Source organism: Diabrotica undecimpunctata, chromosome 6, assembly GCF_040954645.1.
Source record: "Diabrotica undecimpunctata isolate CICGRU chromosome 6, icDiaUnde3, whole genome shotgun sequence".
NCBI lineage: Eukaryota > Metazoa > Arthropoda > Insecta > Coleoptera > Chrysomelidae > Diabrotica > Diabrotica undecimpunctata.
Window position 1 is genome coordinate 10,167,699 of NC_092808.1, and position 15,397 is coordinate 10,183,095.

General features: G+C 33.4%; 1 protein-coding gene across 2 annotated transcripts in view; it reads left to right on the top strand.

Moving 5' to 3' along the window:
* The window catches only part of Nplp1 (Neuropeptide-like precursor 1), a 134,493-nt gene that overhangs the window by 15,899 nt on the left and 103,197 nt on the right, over positions 1 to 15,397 (top strand). The window lies entirely within an intron of this gene.

A 15,397-nucleotide genomic window follows, 5' to 3' on the forward strand; every position in this document is an offset into this window, starting at 1 on the left:
ACAGGGTCCTTAATCATTTAATACTTGACAATTAGGTCAAATATCTCAAGAAGGCCACTCTATTTTTGGACATAAGAATTCCTTGAAGAGTTTTCTTATTTTTATTGGTCGATTTAAACATTAATGTTCTTAGTATTAATTTAAAAATATAATATAAATATGTTCACAAACTCATTTCACAGGACAAACTTCAAATTTTGAGAAATACTACTAGAAGTAGAAAGTTCTATCAAAACAACATACAGTGTGTAGAAGCCAAATGGAATAAATTCATTATTTAGGTTACTGTACATATTTATAAAAAATCCCGAAACACGTCAAATTTAAATTATAACTTGACATTCTTTAACGTGAAAATGTAACCCCTACCTTCAACCCCCTTAGAATGACAGGTACAACCCCCAATTTTTAAAATAGGAAGTATAGGCTTGTGATATATCGTTTGAAAGGTCTTTTCATTCTCCATTCAAAAATGTTGTCGTTTTCAAGTTTATTAAGATTAATTAAGATAAAATAAATTAAAATCATGTGGTTACCGAAATTCGCTACAATACAATCAAAAACTAAAATGTAATGCAAAACGTGATAAAATGTAGAACACGAAAAAGAACTATGAATGTTAATGAAGTAGATGTTCAAAATGTTTACCGCGAACGTCTTGGCAACATCCTAATCTCAAATAAAACTGGCTTCTAACATTATTTAACATAACAGGCGTGATCGACCTAATCGCAAGCGTTATTCGTTCTTTTAAGTCATTTAAATCAGAAGGTTTAGTTTTGTACACATGGCTCTTCACATATCCCCATAAAAAGAAATCTAATAATGTAAGATCAGGTGATCGCGCTGGCCATTCAATCGATCCTCGCCTCCCTATCCACCGATTGGGAAATATTGTATCGAGGTACTGCCGGACATTAAGTTGGTAATGTGGTGGTGCCTAATCCTGCTGAAACCATATCGCTGGAACTTGAGGGTTTCCTGGATCAGGATATAACTTTACCAACGTTGGAATGACATCATTTTGAAGTAGTGCCAAATAATTGTTGCCATTCAAGTTGCCCTCAATGAAAAAGGGACCAATGATATTGTTTCCTACAATCCCTGCCCAAACATTAACCTTTTGAGGGTATTGAGTGTGTTCTTCTCTCATCCAGTGAGGATTTTCCGTGGCCCAGTAGCGTCAATTTTGCCGATTAGCATGACCGTTAAGTGAAAAAGTACACTCATCAGAAAACATAACGTCTTCTAATTGGATAATATTGTTATCCAACATGTCCATCATTTGCTCACAAAAAAAAGTTCTCCTATCAAAATCGTCTTCCATTAGCTCCTGAGTAGGTATCATCTTATAGGGATGCAATTTATTTTCTTTTAATATGTTTACTATCGATGTATGGCTAGCATTGAATGTAGTGGATGCCTGTCTACTCGATATATGTGGATTTTCCTGAAACTCAAGCATCACATGTAATTTGAGTTCATCACTCAGTGCATTGGCAGCTGCTTTTTTTATCTGCTTTACATGACCAAACTCGCGAAACTGCTTCTCTATTTTACTTATTGTTCCTTGGGATATAGGCAGTAAATTAGGAAATTTCTCATGAAATAGGCGAGTTACTTCCTGTTGTGTTCGGGTGTTATCTCCGTAACCAATCATTTGTAAAACTGTTATTTTATGCATTTCCGTTAATCTAACCATTTTTTAGAATTGAATTGAACGAACTTTTCACTTAAATTAAAATACTGACAACTTTAATAAAACAATTTACTAATGCGTGTTAAAATAACGTTGCCACGGAAATTCTATAAGGTTTTTTAATGGTTACCATCTAAAAACCACATTGCTATGGTTTTTGTTCACTTTCTCATTATCAAGACCTAAACGGGAAATAAGTTTTGAGTATATTTTAGCGAATTTCGGTAACCACATGATTTTAATTTATTTTATCTTAATTAATTTTAATAAACTTGAAAGCGACAACATTTTTGAATGGAGAATGACCTTTCAAACGATATATCACAAGCCTATACTTCTTATTTTAAAAATTGGGGGTTGCACCTGTCATTCTAAGGGGGTTGAAGGTAGGGGTTGCATTTTTACGTTAAAGAATGTCAAGTTATAATTTAAATTTGACGTATTTCGGGATTTTTTATAAATATGTACAGTAACCTAAATAATGAATTTATTCCATTTGGTTTTTACACACTGTATAAAAGTTGCTGTTAAGTTTTAATTGGTAAAGATAAATCTTGTAGCTTTTTTTAATTGAGTAAGGTTATTAGCGGAATGGTAACAGTTAATTATACACTTTGCTTAGTAAATTAAAGTCCTTTAAAATCAAAAGTAGGTTATCTATAGTGTTTTCTGAATTTTAAATGTCTTTAAGATTGTTTGATAAATGGTATTTAATTCTGTGACTTTTCGCACTTTTCCACTAGCACATGTTTTACCGTAAGCAGTGAACCGCACTCATCACAAATTGGGCGTTCTTCTTGCTTGAACAAATGTTCATGAGAAAACTGGGTATGTCCAAGTCGTAAACAGGACATAATTATTTGCTTTCGTCTGGATACCTTGGGTGGTTGCCATGGTCCAATCTTATTTTTTATCTCCTGAATTTTGTCTGCTGCTTCGTTACCTGCTATTACAACATGTGATGTTGTAATAGCAGGTTTAGCAATTTATTAAGTTTTTTTTTATTAGTGAAGCTAATGGATGCTGCGTGTATATTTTCCTGATTATTTGTCGTGTCGTTTGGTAAATTGTACAGAGTTCTCCTGTTAATGTAGTTGCAGTATGTTGAATTCTATGTTTGAGGATCTCTGTGCTGTTAATTATTGCCACTCTGGCACAATTTTCAATTTTAGACGCGTCTGTATATTATACTGCGTATGGGAGTTAATTAGATCTCTGAAGATTTGTATGATAAGATTAGGGTGGGTGCTATTTTTTTGGAATTGTAATAGACTGTTGGAATTTTTATAATCCAAGGTGAAGATGAAGATATGTTTTTGTATTGATATAAGGATAGGAATTGCTTCCAGTTAAGTAGGTTTATTGCGTGATAAATTCTGCGAAAATATGGGAGATTGAACTTTGAAGAGTCATTAGCCATGGATATGTCTTTAGAGTTATGCTAAAAGTGTAATTAAGGATTAATAGCTGCCTACGAAGCTCTAGCATGGGTTCGCCTATTTTAACTTGTATGCTATTTACCGGGTTGTTATGTACGCTCCAAGTATAATCCTTAGGGAGGTGTTATGTAACGTATCCAAAGGTTCTAACGTTGCTGTGCTGGCAGATGCATATGCAGCATATTCTTAATCAATTTTGGAGAATTAAGGATCTGTACCTATAATATGAGTAATGTTTTACCATTGACACCCCAAATTTTGTGAGCTAGGTACTTTAACAAGTTAGGGCCATTTCTACATGAAAAAACTAACTGCTGGATATGACTTTTTCAATTTACCTGTTGATCAAATATCACTCCTAGAAATTTTATTTCGTTTGTAAAGAAAAGATTTTGGTTTTCAAGCATTAGGTTCGGTTTATCCTCGATATGTCTTTATGAAAATATTATACATTTTGTTTTATTAGAGCAAAACCTGAAACTGGTACTTAGGGACCAATTTACTAGTTTATTTAAGTGTTCTTGTAATGTTTATGGCATACGATTAACGTTCTTGCTTTTAATCTAAATAATTAGGTCATCAGCATATAGTCTTGCCTGAACAGGTTTCGCAATGATTTTTATTATATCGTTTATTGCTATTAAAAATAGAGTAAGATTGATAATCGATCCTTATTGGATTCCGTCTTTTTATGCTCTAAGGTAGGATATAGCACGATTCGCTAGAGCTTGAAATGTTCTTTGAGTTAAAAAATTGTTTATGTAGGCCAAAATATTTCCTTGATATCTCATTTTTCTTAGAATATTCAATATATGGTCTGATTTCTCTTAATGGAGAGGAGATCGAAAGGGTAAATCATTTCAAATACCTTGGCAGCTGGTTAAATGTAAATTGTGACTCTGATGAAGAGATAATAACCAGGATAGAAATGTCACGTAAGGATTTTATGACCTGAAAATCAGTTTTATGCAACAGAAACCTGTCGATGAATATTCGGAAGAAGGTCCTGAAATGTTATGTGTGGTCCATCCTATTGTATGGTTGTGAGACATGGACGTTAAAAACCACAATGCTAAACAAGTTAGAAACATTCGAATTGTGGTGCTATAGACGAATCCTAAAGATATCGTGGGTTTCGCACACTTCCAATGAAGATGTTCTTCAAATGATCAATTCAGAACGCCTTCTCATAAACACCATAAAGAGGAGAAAAACAGAATACTTCGGCCATATAATTAGAGGACCTAAATACCTACTTCGCCTTATAAAACAAGGAAAAGTGGAAGGAAAGAGATGGATTGGTCGAAAGAAACTTTCATGGCTGCGTAATATTAGACAATGGTGTGGTTCCACAGTAGAAGAATTATTTCGCGCAGCAGCCGACAGAGAAAGGTTTCAGGAAATTGTAAACATGATGACGGCCAACGTCTGAATACAGACACGGCACCCAAAGAAGAAGAAGGTATGAAATGCTTTAGTTATGTCAAAGTAAATTGCCATACATTTTTAATTATTTTTAAAAGCTTCGTGAATAGCGAATCTTGTAATTTTATTTACTTAAATTATAGGAATTACTTTGCTTATGTGACCAATCACCGTCATAAATGATCAATGGCAACTTCAACGGCTACAATAGCCTTAAAAAAATATACAATCTCTGAAACGTGTCTTAAATTGGAAGCTTTTATGAGAGAGATTAACTTGACAAGATATAATTAGATGTAGTTCAGAAGATAAAATTTCGTAGTAAATATGTTCTTTTTCGGCCTAGACCTCTTCTTACGGCAATCTTGCCCTGAATTATTAGATGTAGAAGGTTATACCTCTCTGGATGTCTCAATACATGACCGAAATATTGTAAATTTCAAATTTTTCATTGTTTTCGTTATTTCTGTGCTCTTTTCCATTCTTTCTTTGCCCATTGCTTCGCTCCATATTTCGTTTGTTATTCGATCAACCCATGTATCCGTAATATTTGTCGGTAGAAAAAAACTTTTACATTGAAGTGAAAACTTATGTTGTAATAGGTATAATCAATTTTTTATTAAATATATACCTATTACAACAGGTGTTTTTTTTTCGGAGTGTGTGACCGATCCAACCCCACTTTCTGGACTTAATTTCATTTTGTACCCTCTTTTGTTCGGTCAGGTGTAGCAGATCGTCGTTTCTGATGGTGTTAGGCCAGAATATACGAACAATTCTTCGTAGACATTTGTTAACAAAGACCTGCAGTTTGTCTGTGAGGGTGTTTGTCACTTTCCAGGTTTCACATCCGTAGAGTAGAACAGACATGACATTTGATCGGAATATTCGGATCTTTGTCCTTGTAGTATACTCGCCAGATCTCCAAACAGGGGTGAGCGTGCTGAAAGCTTGTTGAGCTTTTCGTATCCTCATACGAATATCGTCTTCTGTACCTCCGTTTTCTGTTATGACACTTCCAAGATACGTAAAGTTTTCCACATTTTCAATCTGCATATTGTCGATAGTAAATAGCGTGTTGTTCCTTGCATGAGGTAAAGGCCTTAGCGCAAAATAGAACCCGATGGCGCGTTTTCACTGAAGCTCTATGCTCCACTTAGGAGTTCAAGAACCTTGAACATATATATATATATATATATATATATATATATATATATATATATATATATATATATATATACAACAGGTGTTTTCACTTCAACGTAAAAGTTTTTGAATATAATCTTTATTATCAAATAAATTTTGAATATAAAAAAAAACTCTAATCTTAGAACAATCTTATCAGAACATAGAATGTTACCACCAGTAGAGTATATCGAACCGAAAGTGGAGTGGTAATCGGACCGCACCTTTAATATGGCTATAATGTATCATAAACTTGCTGAGTTTTTCGGTGTTGATAAAAATCCATTATTACAGTACTTATATTTCACAAAATTACTAAATATTGGTTAAATCTGATACATAACTTTGCAGATGTTTTGAAAACAAACACTTTGATTTATTATTAAACTTATACTGCAGTATCTGCTAATAACGAGTCGCTTAAAAATGCGACGGTGTCATTCAAAAAACTGAAATGAATTGCAGTCGACTAGGATGTCAACAAAATGCGGTTATTATCATCGCTCAAAAGCCTACATGAAACAATTTATTTCGGCTTGCAACCTGAAATGCTGTAAAATCCGGAAAATACTCGTAAATTTTGATTTTATATATCTGCAGTCGTTTGTTTTGTGACCTTTACTATAGAAAATAAATCTGCAGTGATACGGCAATATTTGGTGTGTCAGAATTTTTAAAAAGAATATATTTGCTGCTTGATCTACCATTATTTATCCGAACAAATTTAAAAGAATTCTCATTGAAATCTGGATAGGTTATTTCATTAGTTTAAGAAAATAACTAAACGGGATAATTCTTTAATTTCACGGTTACAAACTCTAATGATTTATAAACTATTTTTAATACCACATAATAGTTTAATTTGCCTAAATAATATACAACAACTCAAAATGTCCTCCACGAAACGCCAGTGTTCCACAAAGCCTCCAGTAGAGCTCCGCCGACAATCATAATAAAATGAATATACGTATTAAAGTAGAACCTATAGAATAAAGTAACCTAAGATAAAAATAAACTATCAAAATAAATTGCCTACTTTGATTTTAATAGGTACATATACTAAATTTAATATATCTAATAATATATTTAAGTAAACGCCCGAAATTATATCAAAATGCCATATATACGTCACTGAACAAATTAGGGTTATGTGCCCAATTTGTTGATAAATAGATTGGTCCTAATGACTTTTGTGGATTGTAAATATTCACCAACTCTTTTGTTCAATATCCCACCCCATAAAGAGATGGTAAAACGTTTATCTAACCCTTTTATTAGGATTAAAATAATAGATAACAGCCGAAAATGAAGATGACCCACAAAGATTAATTAAAGAATTCGAAGATACGGCGCTTATATACAACATGGAGATCTCAATAGAGAAAACTAAAACGATAATAATATCGGCGGAACCTAGACTATGTAAACTAGTCGTAAATAACAAAATAGTAGAACAAGTGATGGAAACTGAATACTTGGGAATAAAACTGTCAAGCTACGGAAAAGTGGAAGAAGAAGTACAAAAACAAGTGAACATGGCAAACAGAGCAGCAGGATGTCTCAACAACACAATCTGAAGAAACAAATACCTCACAACAAAAACGAAAACCAGTATATATAAATCAACAATAAGACCGATAATGACGTACACAGCGGAAACAAGAGCAGATACGGCGAAAACACAAAGACTACTGGAAACAACAGAAATGAAAGTCTTACGAAAAATAACAAACCAAAATAACAGAATAAGAAGTGAGGAAATACGAGCGAGATGTGGTATAGAGGAAATAAACGCGTGGACCAAAAGAAGAAAAGTGGAATGGAATAAACACATTAAAAGAATGACAGAAAATAGAATAGTACGAATACCAAGAGACAAATCGCCAAATGGAAGATCATTGGGACGACCGAGGAAAAGATGGTCAGACAACGTCAATTGAGGCTAAAAACCGAAGTACAACAGGCATTAAGCCTATTTATAAAGTAGGAAGAAGAAGAAGAAGAAAATAATAGATGAGATGATTAAGTACAGGTTGAATTATTCCGAACAACAAACATACAAAATTAAAAATATTAAACTAAAAAAGAGAACCTACTAATAAAAAGAGAATCTACTAAATTTAGGAATATTACTTAGATAAATTAAAAGTCTGTTGATTCTCAGATAAATTGAGAGTCTATAAATGTAAAACTCTTTTAAAATGTTTATTAAAAAGTTCTGTTATATATACCAGTCGTATTGCACACCACGATGGCTTGTGATCACTGGCTATTCCTCGAAATCGAAGCAAATCTGCTGTGGTCTTGAAACTTTATTCCACGGCTCACTAGCCTACTACACAAATTAGCAATCTCCTTAGCACTTTTATAATTTAGCGGTGTAATTACTACACAAATAGACCCCAATGACCTATGCTAAATTATACACTTAGATGACAATTTTCCTAACTCACTCTTATATAAATTAAATGAAGTTCATCATCATCATCATTTGGCTCTGCAACTCTATGTGAGTCATCTCATCTTTTTCTTGGGCGACCAACTGACCTTCTGCCATCGGACCTTTTTCAGAATGTGGCGTTCAGGAGTCTTTCGTCACTCGATCTTAGTACATGGCCCGCCCATCTTATTCGGCTTGCTTTAATGTAGCGACTATGTTTTCATCTCCATATACTGTCTGGAGTGCATCATTGTGTCTTCTTCTCCATGCTCCTGTTGTCTCTTCTCTGCAAGGCCCATAGATAGTCCGCAGTATCTTTCTTTCCAGTGCCAGTAATTTTGTCGTTTCCCGCTGGTTCCATGCCTCGCTTCCATACGTTATTGTGGGGCGAATTATTCTCTTATTTTTTGCTGGTATTGAGTGTATTTTAGATTTAAGTATGGTCATTAATGAGTAATATGCCCTGTTTCCTGCAATGATGATCCTTTTCATATTTATTTTCAGATGTTATGATCGCTGCCAGGTACTTGAATTCTTTGACGACTTGAAAGTTGTATTCATTGATTGTTACGTTTTGTTTAACCCTTGGTCTTGGGTTCTTCGTAACCACCATATACTTGGTCTTGTCCTCGTTGACCTTCAGACTTCTTTGGCTCCGTTTTCGAATAGGGTGAAAACTTCTTTTGCATCTCTGGTGGATTGTGGAATTGTGTCCACGTCATCCGCAATAAATGAATATGTGAAATATTTAAGGATGTAGTATTAAATAAAATTAAATTAAATGTAGGTAACTACTATCTACCTAGATATTTATTCCTGTTTCATTGACTTCGAGAAGGCATTCGACAGGGTCCGACATGAAAAACTAATAGAAGTACTGAGAAACAAAGATATAGACAGACGAGATTTACGAATCATTATCAATCTGTATTGGAATCAAAAGGCCAATATAAAGATAGAAGAACAAATGTCCGAAAATATAGATATAAAGAGGGGAGTAAAACAGGGCTGTGCTCTGTCACCATTACTGTTTAACATGTACAGTGAAGCCATATTCCAGGAAGCGATAGCGGATCTGGGTGATGGAATCTCTGTAAACGGAAGAATAGTAAATAACATAAGATTCGCTGGTGACACCGTTGTAATGGCAGACACCCTGGAATCGCTACAAGAATTGGTAAAAAGAATTAACGATTATTGCATTAGATACGGACTAAAAATAAATAAGAGAAAAACTAAATTTATGATTGTCTCAAAAACGCAACATGGAAATGAAAGATTAATAATAGAGCAAACCCAAATAGAAAAAGTAGAGACATACAAATATCTGGGAACCTGGGTTGATGACAAAAATGACCAAAGCAGAGAAATCAATGTCCGAATTGAAACTGCAAGGCAAGCATTTGTGAAAATGAAGACAATGCTTACCAACAGAGACCTTCAGTTGCATATCAGATTGAGGGCTCTAAGATGTTACATATTTTCTCTTTTACTATACGGAATGGAAGCTTGGACATTGAAGAAACGACACATAAGAAAAATAGAAGCGTTCGAAATGTGGTGTTACAGAAGAATATTAAAAATTCAGTGGGTTCAAAGGATTACCAATGCTGAGGTACTACGACGTCTAAATAAGGAGTTAGAAATTATGAACAACATAAAAAGAAGAAAACTAGAGTATTTGGGTCACATAACCAGAGGAGAAAAATATGAGCTGCTGAGAATTATTATGCAAAGAAGGATCCAAGGAAGAAGAAGCATAGGAAGAAGACGCATCTCCTGGCTGAGGAACCTTAGAGAATGGTTTAACTGTAGTTCACTACAACTTTTCAGAGCAGCAGCCAACAAAGTGACCATAGCCGTTATGATATCCAACCTCCGATAGGAGATGGAACTTTAAGAAGAAGACCTACTATGTGGAATACATAAAAATTAAACATGTTTTAAAAATAGTAGACAAAAAAACTTATATTACTTGAACTTGAAAGAAAAATAACTGATTTAATCCAATAATACGAAATGGAAGATATACACACACATACATTCAGTGAATGTAAAAAACGATCACCGACATTTTCTACATTACTATTTTCCAACAGCCATTAGGAATCCAATTGAATGACGTCAAGCAAGATCGGCATCTAATGTTATTCCAGTTTAATAACTAGATTTTAATTTAATTGTGTCATTTCATCTCCGCATTTCCAGCATTTTGCTAAACGTTACGACGACGTTGGAATTTTGTAATAAGAAGAAAATGGGTTAAGAGTTTCATATTAAATTAAAAAATGTCGTATGTACATATTATTTGTATTGAACGTCGTGAATGACAATATAAAACGTTGTAGACTGTTTCAATTTTTGTTTTGTTATAATATATTATACAGGGTGTTTAAAAAAAAAGGTAACCCCGTCTCTAGGGTAGGTAAAAAACTGAAAAATAATTGGGGTTTGCTTAGTCAAAAATTTTTGTAACGCCATCCGTTTTCAAGATACAGGGCGTTGAAGAAAAAACAGTTTTACGCATTTTTTACGATTTTGCCGAAACTACTGGCAACATTGTAATGAAATTTTATACGAATATGTTTTGGAAGCTGATACATCCCATGAATTTGTTTTTATATCTGATTCTCATAGAGGGCGCTAGTTACACGGATCGTACTAAGTATTAGTCAATATAACTTTTTTAGGAGTATAATTATTAATCAAAATTTCAAGTAAACTTAAACATCATTCAATTTTACACGAAAAAGGTACTCTAGGTAAAACTCGATACTGTGTACCGTTTTCGGAATATTTTGATTTGAAAATTATGAAGTAATAATTGATGCTGGTATAAAATAGTTAGTAATTAAACAAAACTCACAAGAAGAAAATTAAATTAATGACTAAGAACATAAAATAAAATTCAATTACAGTAAGTGTTCAAAATGCCATCCGTTTTCGCGAATACACAAGTCTATTCTTTTTTCTAAAGATTCCATTAACCTTCTAAACGGTAGGGTATCAGCTATGATGTCATTAAATTGACGTTGAATTCTTTCTTCCAATTCTTGGCGTGAATTTACCTCTGTAACATAGACTTTTTCCTTAATATACGACCAAACTGCGTAGTCTAAAGGGTTAAAATCGCATGACCGAGGAGGCCAATGAATCGGAGCTTCTGCGCCTCTACCAATCCATCGATTCGGAAAATGATTACTCAACCAATTACGACACCTTCTATCAAAGTGTGTTGGTGCTCCATCGTGCATAAAAAATAAAGACCTTCGCTCGTTTAGCGTTAAATCTTCTAATATCTCGAATAAGGAATTGTTTAAAAAATCATGATACATATCACCATTTAAATTTCCAGGTAGAATATGATAACCTATTAATTTGTTACCCAAAGTTGCTGCCCAAACATTAACTTTAAATGAGTGTTGGTAATGTGATACCCTTTTGACTCGTGGATTCTCATCACACCAGTAGTGTGCATTATGGGAGTTAAACATACCTTGTCGCGTAAAGGTGGCCTGTCCGTAAAAAGAATGCATTTTAAAAAATTTGGATTGTGGGCTGTCCTTTGTTGCAATGTTTCACAAAAATCCACTCTAACCGGCATCTGGCAAGAGCTCTTGTCTGTAATGATAAGGATGTAATTGCTGTTCTTTCAGTATCCGCCAAGTACTTGAAGAAGAAGTATTTGTTTGTCTTGCTATATTCCTTACGCTAACTGTTGGATCTTCATCAAGTAAATTTAAAATATTATTTTCTTTATTAATTATTCTTGTTGTTCTTGGTCTACCAGAATTTATTTTATTTGGTCTCACATTCCCAGTTTCTCGACAACGTCGTTCAACGGCTCTAAATGTTTTTTTATTTAGTAAGTTTCTTCTAAGAAACTTTTTTTGCATCACGTGTCACAGCTGCACTAGAACATCTTAAACATTCGCCTAAGGTTAATAACATGTCAGTGTATTCAACATTTGAGTACATTTTGATTTGATTTTACAAATAACAAGGTTTCAAAACTCTAATTATTGTTGATTTATCGTCATAACAATCAATAAATGTCAGATTTCCATGGCAAACTTGAAGAAAACAGAGGTATACCTATTAGAACTTTATCATTACTACCAGCATCAATTATTACTTCATAATTTTCAAATCAAAATATTCCGAAAACGGTACATAGTATCGAGTTTTACCAAGAGTACCTTTTTCGTGTAAAATTGAATGATGTTTAAGTTTACTTGAAATTTTGATTATACTTTTAAAAAAGTTATATTGACCAATACGATCCGTGTAACTAGCGCCCTCTATGAGAATTAGATATAAAAATAAATTCATGGGATGCATCAGCTTCCAAAACATGTTCGTATAAAATTTCATTACAATGTTTCCAGCAGTTTCGGCAAAATCGTAAAAAATGCGTAAATTTTTTTTTCTTCATCGCCCTGTATCTTGGAAACGGGTGGCGTTACAAAAATTTTTTACTAAGCAAACCCCAATTATTTTTCAGTTTTTTACCTACCCTAGAGACGGAGTTACCTTTTTTTGAAACACCTTGTATACAAGTTTAGCCAAACTGTTCCAAAACTGCATTAATGGATTGACAACCCCAGAGGAGTGGAAGACAGATGATGATGATGAGTTTTAATCATTGTTATTTTTTGTTTTATTTCTATATCTATATCTAGTTATACGTTATGACAATTCCCAAATATATAATTTTGTGAACATTTTCAGCTTGGACTCCATTTAATTGAACCTCTGCCTCATTTGGACGTGGATTAAGAGTAAAGACTAAAAATTTGGTTTTGTTCGAGTTTATTTTAATAGGTACCCCTTTTTCTTTCTTACTTCGTGAATACGATTAAGCAGAATTTTGGAGACCAGAGAAACAAAAATTATAAATAAAAAGCAAAATATTACAAACGATTTATAATAAAAGGATAAATTAAGCTCTTTGTTACACTCTTTTATTAAAAAACCCTCGATATACTGTTCTTTGCTGAAACCTTCAAAAAGTACTACAATAAAAATTCAACAAAATTGTTGCCGGAACATACGAAAATAATTAAGTTTTTCGAACAAATAAAAAATACAAAATACGAAACGCTAGAACAGATTATTGCTCTGCGTTAATTAAAGTGCAGACCTACATAGTTTCAAAGTTAAAAAGAGTTTAATAACATTTGTTAAAATAATCCTCTTAAGTCAATTAAAAATTTTGTTAAACGAAATTTTAGTATTTAAAACAATATCGACTATGCCATATTTATTAACGCTATTATTCGTGATCGACTTCCAGCAAGCATACGATAGAATAAAAAGGAAGGAATTAAAAGAGACCCTTGAGGAACTGGGAGTTAGCAGAAAGTTGCATAACATGATACATCTTACTTTAGAGAATACAGAAAACAGAGTCAAAGTAAACAATCATGTATCGGACAAATTTATAGTAAACGAAGGATTAAGGCAGGGCGATCCTTTGTCATCATTACTCTTCAATTTATGCCTAGAAAAAATAATGCGAGAAGCGAAAATCAATAGAGAAGGACTCCTATATCATAAAAGACACCAAGTTTTGGCATTTGCGGATGATATAGTGTTGCTGGCAAGAGGAAAAAAAGAGCTACAGGAGATAGTACAGAGAATAGTAAAAGCAGCAAAGAAAATGGGACTTTACATAAATGAAACTAAAACAAAATGTATGCAGTGGACAGATGATCAGTTCAGGGATGGACAAAAGTTTAAAGTAGAAGTAGAAGAAAGATTATCATACGAATTCGAAATGGTAGAAAGATTTACATACCTAGGTACAATAATATCACGCAAACCTAACATTAAAGAAGAAATACAAGCTAGAATAATGGCAGGCAATAGAAGTGTACATGCTCTTAGTGGAATGTTGAAAAGCAAGTTTTTATCAAGAAAGGCAAAAATACAGTTATACAAAACAACTATACAACCAATAGTAACGTACTGCAGTGAGACATGGACAATGACAAAAAATGAACAAAATTTACTGGAGATATGGGAAAGGAAAATCCTGAGGAAGATATATGGAGGAATAATATGGGACGGTTTATGGATAAGAAGATCAAATGATGAGTTAAAGAAATTATATAATCAACCTAACATAATAGGAGTCATAAAGGCACAGAGACTAAGATGGCGAGGTCACCTAGAAAGGATGCCGAACACGAGGACTCCAAAAAGAGTACTGAACTACACTATAACTTTAAAAAAGAGAAAAAGAAGGCCAAAAAATAGATGGAATCAGGAGGTAGAAAAAGATATGGAAGAAATTGGACTAGAAGGCCAGAAAAGAAAAATAAATAACAAGAAGGAATAGAGAAAAATCACATATCGAGCCAGAGAAGATCTTAGTACATAATGGAAAGCGAAAATAAAGAAATATCAAACTTTTTCAGCCGTGGGCCTCTAAGGCCTTTAGTGCTATTGTATATATATTATTCGTGATTAAGCCAAAAATATTATTAATTAAAAGAATAACAGAAAATTTTTAGTCATTTTTATTAGCTTATTCCTCTAACAGGCAAGATCGTAAAAATTATATAGATTGTAAATATAGTCAAAAGTAACTTATTTTTAAATTCTCTGCTAAAAATCTTGTCTAGAATGAGTGCTAGGTGAAAATAGTGAAGACTGTCTACAGGCGGTCTTGTCGGGTTATGAGTAAAAAGTAACTTTAGTAGTTGTTTATTACAAAACAAATTTTATTGAGAGAAATGAGTATATAACATGTTAATTCTGATGGTGGTAATCCCAAAAACAATTTTTATCGACTGTACCGTATAAGTGGAGGTCACATTTGAAACAGACAAGCTGCATATCAGATTTTTTACACAGCTTACACCTCTTCTCGCCTTTTCTATTTACCCAAACTGGAAAATGGTTTTCACCATCAAAACGTACATCAGTGACTTGATGAACCACTCTTTTCCAAACACCAGATGAACTAGTTTTACAGCTTGTCAAATTTAAGGTGATACTTGACAAATTCGTCCACTTGCGTAGAAAATTAAGTGAGAACGCATTCGAAGGAAAAGAGATACATAATGCGCTCGGTCTCTTCGCCTCGTTGGTACACTCCATACTACAAGTTTGCAGAGAGTGACCTTATTTATTAATGGCTTCTATGATATGTCTATATTGTATGTTATTTTGACGTTTCAATTTTTCCTTCGGAAATTTTTC